This window comes from Dipodomys merriami, unplaced genomic scaffold (genome assembly GCF_024711535.1).
Source record: "Dipodomys merriami isolate MVZ:Mamm:240054 unplaced genomic scaffold, mDipMer1.0.p SCAF_26, whole genome shotgun sequence".
Taxonomy (NCBI): domain Eukaryota; kingdom Metazoa; phylum Chordata; class Mammalia; order Rodentia; family Heteromyidae; genus Dipodomys; species Dipodomys merriami.
In genome coordinates this window covers 7,271,619-7,278,626 of record NW_027204048.1, presented here as the reverse complement: position 1 = coordinate 7,278,626, position 7,008 = coordinate 7,271,619, and positions in this window count along the sequence as shown.

Below are 7,008 nucleotides of genomic sequence, written 5' to 3'. Positions count from 1 at the left end.
TTGGTAATTACAAATTCAAGAGATGTATCTCTGTCAAACTACTATTTTGGGTAAATTTGTTGAAGATGGTTTAAGAAATAGAGGTACAAATTACCTTGTATTTGCAAATGCAAATTTGAAAAGTTTCAAAATGTGGGTTCTGTTGGAACACACCTGTAATCTTAGCTGCTCAGGAGGCTGAGATCTGAGGATATCATCATTTGAAGCCTGAGCAAGAAAGTCCTCCAGACTCTTCAATTAACCACATACACACACACACACACAAAAGCTAAAAGGAGAGCTGTGGCTCAAGTGTTAGAGCACTAGTCCTAAGCAAAAAAAAGCTCAAGGACAGTCCCCAGGCCCTGAGTTCAAAGCTCCAGGAGCCACCACAAATAAAAATTGAAAAACTAAAATAAATAAGTAAACTAATTTCTTTTTATGAACCACTTATTTCAGGGACAAATGCAATGATAATCTCTTAAGTAGTTATAGAGAGGGTTTCTGTTCAACATGTCAGCTTATGAGAGTTATGAGGGCAGTGTGTCTCCATGTACCACCCTCATCCCATCCCAACCCATCCCTTCATGTTACCAGCTTCCATTTTCACCCATGGTTTTGAGAATTAAAATATAATCTCTGAATGAGAAACATACAATACTGCATTACTAAGCTCAGGTATACAATATCCTTTGATTTGGGGAAAGCAGTTGAGTTATCTGGATGAATCAGAGAAGCAGGGTCTGTTTTCTGCTCAGGACCTTTGTCTTCACTAAGAGAAAGTTTGTTTTTTTTTGTTTTTTGTTTTTTTTTGTCAGTCGTGGGGCTTGAACTCTGGGCCTGGGCGCTGTCCCTCAGCTCTTCAGCTCAAGGCGAGCGCTCTACCACTTGAGCTACAGCGCCACTTCCGGTTTTCTGGTGGTTTTTTGGAGATAGGAGTCTCATGGTCTTTCTTGCCCGGGCTGGCTTTGAACCGCGATCCTCAGATCTCAGCCTCCTGAGTAGCTAGGATTACAGGCGTGAGCCACCAGCGCCCGGCTTAAGAGAAAGTTTTGTCCATAGATCCAGACAGACACCCTCCCTGACCCACAGCCTCCACAACACAGGCTTTGTTCTGAAGGGCTATCAGTACACAGGACTACATAACTAAAATACCTATTATATTGATCTATAAATCCACATATTGGTATACAAATCTATGTTTATATACACTATATATGAAGATTGTAAAGAACTAATTTGAAAAGTAGTGAATGAAAAGCATCTCTCCTCCTTGCGTGAACCACATAAACCACACCCTAGAGTAAGCAAATATGTGATAGAGGGTTTTTTGTTATTGTTGTTTGTTCTGTTGTTTGTTATTGTCTTGCTCTGCAGCCCAGGCTGGCCTTCAACTCTCAAACCTCTTGTCCCAGCCTCCTGAGAGCTCAGATTACATGTGTACACCTCACCTAGGGGGTTATTTTTTTAAACTGGTTTCATTAAGTCATTGTTCTATGTATATATAACATGCTTTGACTATATTCACTCCTCACCCTCTTACTAGTCACTACACTCACCAAAAACAAGAAAAAAAGAGAGAACCAACAAGGCACTTGCATACTGAGAGATGTGACAGCTGTCTGTAGAAAACAAGGTAAGTAATTGACCAAGTGATAAGAAATAACTTCTTTTTCATGAAGTATGTTAATTGAAAAGACCATTGAAAAGCAGCAATCATTCAGGCTCAGGTACTACCACAACAGTTCTTGGAAATGAAGTGGGGTTTATAAATTAAGAAAAAGGCTGGGAAGGAAGGGCCTTGCATGCCTGAGGCCCTGAGTTCGATTCCTCAGCACCACATAAGCAGAAAAAGCCGGAAGTGGCGCTGTGGCTCAAGTGGTAGAGCGCTAGCCTTGAGTTGAAGAGCTGAGGGACAGCGCCCAGGCCCAGAGTTCAGGCCCCACGACCGGACCCAAATAATTAATTAATTAATTAAGAAAAATAAATGAATCCAAGATGGTGGACTGCAGGCATCCAGCACTCACCTCCCCCTCTGCAAAGAACCAAAGTAACAATGTGTAGCTGCCCTTCAAGGTGAACGACCATGGGAAAACACTGATTGGAAATGGGTAAGACTCAGAACTAGGACAAGCCGCCTAGAAAGAGAAACAAAATATCCTGATATCTGCCACCTTGCCTCCTCAAAAGAGAGAGGAAATCTCCCTTTCCATGGGTGAGGGTCAGAGCAGGTCCCAGAAAATTCTACCACAGATGCTGACAATCTTAGCTGTCAAAAAGCCTCTCAAGGCTGGGAATGTGGCTCAGTGGTAGAGGCTTAGCCTTGAGCAAAAGTAGTTCAGGGTTGGTGCCCAGGCCCTGAGTTGAAGTCCCAGGACTGGCCAAAAAAAGAAGAAAGATGAAGAAGAGGAGGAGGAGGAGGAGGAGGAGGAGGAGGAGGAGGAGGAGGAGGAGGAGGAGGAGGGAGGGAGCGAGGGAGAGAGGGAGAGAGGGAGGGAGGGAGGAGGAGGCAGCTTTTCAACCCTCCCAGGCTGGCAGCCATACAAATAAGTAGACTGTGTTCTGCACAGTGGACCAGCATCCTCTCCTGACCAACCCTTGGGGTGCTGTCATCAGAAGCAGTCTTTTTTTTTTCTTTTTTTAATCAGAAGCAGTCTTGAGGAGGGAGCCGTTGGATTTTGTTTGGCACTAGCAATTGCATGCATAGCCCTGTCTCTGAGAACACAGACATTTCATTGTACTGGTCAGCAGCCAGCTGCCTCTCACACCCAACTTACCCAGAAGAGTGACTGTGAACAAAGCCCACCAAGTGCGCTACAGAGGGTGAGCACCAAGACAGAAAGAAATGGAGGTTGTTGACCTAGAGAACAAGGAGCTCGGAGTGCTTTCCTTCCATGGCAGAGGGTGTGGCCAGCACTGTGCCAGGACTCAGGGCAGAAGCTCACACAGCTCCTGCTGCACTCCCTGCAATACCCTGCTCAGCTGCCTGCTGGAGGAGAGTGAGGCTCTCTCATGTGGCTCCCACACAAGCAGACTGGGGAGGGTGTCTTATACAATTCCACGGCTGAGGCCATCACCTTACCTCTGGCATGCATGCAGCCATCACCCTGCCCTAAATGCCAATAGCCAAAGAGGCCCCAGGAGGAACAATTCCTGTACCCACACCCGTCCTGTTCCTGGGCACACACCACCATCCACAGAGGGCCACGGCAGTGCCTGCCTCCCACCCCCCGGGGTTGCTGCCATTGCACTGCCCAGCCTTGAGTGAAAAATGCACTCCCGTCAAAAGTGAGTGCAGTCACAAGGAAGGGGTTTTGTGACGCCTACCACCACCTCTCCACCTGCATCTAGACAAAAGTACTTCAGAACTCACATCAATGATATGGCTGCCAGTGCCAGAGGCCCCTGCCTGTCACAAAACTAGCATCAGCAGTACCAGGCATTTCATCCATTTCTTTTCTTTCCTTTTGTTTTTTTTTGTCAGTTGTGGGGCTTGAACTCTGGGCCTGGGCGCTGTCCCTCAGCTCTTCAGCTCAAGGCAAGTGCTCAACCACTTGAGCCACAATGCCACTTCTACTTTTTCTGGTGGTTTATTAGAGATAAGAGTCTCACAGACTTTCCTGCCCAGGCTGGCTTTGAACTGTAATCCTCATATCTCAGTCTCCTGAATTGCTACAATTACAGGCATGAGCCACTAGCACCCAGCTTTAACTAGTATTTTTTACTTACATTGAGTTTGCTAAACTATAACCCTATTGTAAGACAGGGTCATCTGTGTGTATCTATACAAAGCTATATTTTCTTCAGAATCTTCCATCAAAGCAAAGTAGTTCAAGAGACTGGAGAAACTGGTATAAGAATTGAACTGTCTTTCTATTTTTTACTTTTCTATTGTGATATACATAATATAAAATTTGCCATTCTTGCCGGCGTTAAGTGTTCATTCTTATAAGCACATGTTTCCTTTTGTGTGTGTGTGAAAATACTGTACAGAGGGGTTACAATTACATGGGCAAGATAATGAGTACATTTCTTATTAAGCATTATAGCCTCCTCCTTTGTTTCCCCTTCCCATCCCTTGCCATTCTCACCCGGCCCCCCCACCCAATCCTCCTCGCCCTTATTTTTCTTTTTTATTATTAAGTTTTTTTCTTGTGAAAATACTGTACAGAGGGATTTACAATTACATGAGCAAGGTAATGAGTACATTTCCTATCAAGCATTTTTGCCTCCTCCTTTGTTTCCCCTTACCATCCTGCCCTCCCATCTCCCCCTCTCCACCCTCCTCCCCGCCCACCCGCCAACGTTGTAAAGTTCGTTTTTCAACATAACGTTTTGTACACCTCATTGTTGCAATGGGTCCCCCTGTATCCCTATTTAAACAATTTGTTTTTTCCCTTCCACTCCCCAAATCATACCAACATCAAATACAGTGAAAACAGGGGTTATAGGGCTGGGAAGGTGGCTCAGTGGTAGAGCGCTTGTCTTGCATGCATAAGACCCTGGGTTCCATTCCTCAGCACCACATAAGCAAAAAGAAAAAAGCCAGAAGTGGCGCTGTGGCTCAAGTGGTAGAGCACTAGCCTTGAGCTGAAAAGCTGAGGGAACAGCACCCAGGTCCAGAGTTCAGGCCGCACAACCGGACCCAAACAAACAAACAGAAAACAGGGGTTATACTGTGGTACCATGGGGGAGGGGCATACAAAGCAACAAAGAAATCATCTTATAAATATGTTAGAAACAATAGCAAGAAAGAAAAAACATTTGAGTCCTTATCTTGGGGTTCATTTCGCCTAACATCAACTTACCTGACCGTTCTCAGACATATACTAGTTATTGCAAATAAGGGAAACCATGGGACCTATCTTTCTCTTTTTTGGGGGGAGGGGGGTCCACCTTCCCAGCCCCGGACCTATCTTTCTTTGGGTGTGGCTTACTTCACTTAATTATAGGGAAACCTTTATTAAAATATAATAAGCATGAGTACACTTTCATTCAAGTACTCTGATGCTTCCAGTGCTTTTCCTTTTGCTCCAGACTTCTTTCACTACTCAGGACTTGTTTGTTTGTTGTTTGGTTGGGCTTTTTTTATTTCATGTGAATTTTGGAGTTTTCCCCGTAGTTTTGTGAATACTTTGCTGTTTTGACAGGGTGCATTGAATGTGTAGAGCATTTGGGGCATGAGAATGCTTTAAAAATATTAATTCTTGGGCTGGAAATGTGGCTTAGTGGTAGAGTGCTTGCCTACTAGCATGCTTGAAGCCCTGGGTTCAATTCTCAGCACCACATAAACAGAAAAGGCCAGAAGCAGTGCTGTGGCTCAAGTGTTAGAGCTCTAACCTTGAGCAAATGAAGCTCAGGGACAGTGCCCAGGCCCTGAGTCCAAGCCCCAGGACTGACAAAAAAACAAAAAGAATTATTTCAGTCCACAGGCATGGTAGGCCTTTTTTTTTTTTTCCTACTTCTATTTCTTGCCTCTAGTGTTTAATAGTTTTCAATGCAAAGACCTTTCCTCTCCTATGTATCATTTATTCCTGAGTAATTTTTGTACCTATGGTGAATGAGACTGTCCTCTTTTCTGGTCAAATAGTCTACTCATCAGTATTTGGCAAAGTCAATCTGAAATGGTTTTTAAGAGATGAAATATGTAAAATCTCACTTAAACTACCATTAAGACATGAGTTATTTGGGGCTGGGAAGGTAGCTCAGTGGTAGAGTGCTTGCCTTGCATGCATGAGGCCTTGGATTCAATTCCTCATCACCACATAAGCAGAAAAGGCCGGAAGTGGTGCTGTGGTTTAAGTGGTAGAGCGCTAGCCTTGAGCTGGAGAGCTGAGGGGCAGCGCCCAGGCCCAGAGTTCAAGTCCTACAACCGACAAAAAAAAAAAAAAAAAGACATGAGTTATTCTTTGCAATTGATATTGGTCTAAAGAACATTAATATTAGCCGGGCGCCGGTGGCTCACGCTGTAATCCTAGCTACTCAGGAGGCTGAGATCTGAGGATCACAGTTCAAAAGCCAGCCCGGGCAGGAAAGACCCCGAGACTCCTATCTCCAATAAACCACTAGAAAACCAGAAGTGGCACTGTGGCTCAAGTGGTAGAGCGCTCGCCTTGAGCTAAAGAACCTGTCTCAAAGTATTTTTTTTTAAAAAAGGAAAATAATAAAGGAAAAGAAAAATCCAAAATGAAATCCTATATTATGTTCTTGATTAGTTAATATCTTCTAGACTTGGTGACTTATCACTAAATCGCGTAAGTGGTTGAATAGAAATGTATTTTAGCCGGGCGCTGGTGGCTCACGCCTGTAATCCTAGCTACTCAGGAGGCTGAGATCTGAGGATCGCGGTTCAAAGCCAGCCCGGGCAGGAAAGACCGCGAGACTCCTATCTCCAATAAACCACCAGAAAACCGGAAGTGGCGCTGTAGCTCAAGTGGTAGAGCGCTCGCCTTGAGCTGAAGAGCTGAGGGACAGCGCCCAGGCCCAGAGTTCAAGCCCAACGACCGACCAAAAAAAAAAAAAAAAGAAATGTATTTTAGAAAGATATATTACCAAGCATGGTACTGCATGCCTATCCTGGACAAAGTTAGTGAGACCCTGTCTCAAAAACAAATATACAACAAAAGGGCTAGAGGTATCACTCAAGTGGCAAAGTGCTTGTCTATCATGTATGAGGCCCTGAGTTCAGTCCCCAGTACTTCAAAATAAGAAAAAAATTATCACCCACAGTGTTAACATGTGAATTTGCTGTATTAACCCAAAGAATAGGAGCCGCCTTTTGGTTATATATAATCTGATTTTTATTAAGGATAGTTTCAAAGCAGAGACCACAGGAATTTTGTGAATAGTCACTTCAGAAGAATAATTATAATACTACTGCAAAAAGAATTGGTTAGGATATACTTTAAACATGTTCTGAATTTTATATATCTTTGAGAGTCTAATGAGACATATTCTCTCACACCTATATACTGACTCCCAAAAACCTTGTGTTTACTTTCAGCAGGTTCACAGATCCCCAAAACTCCC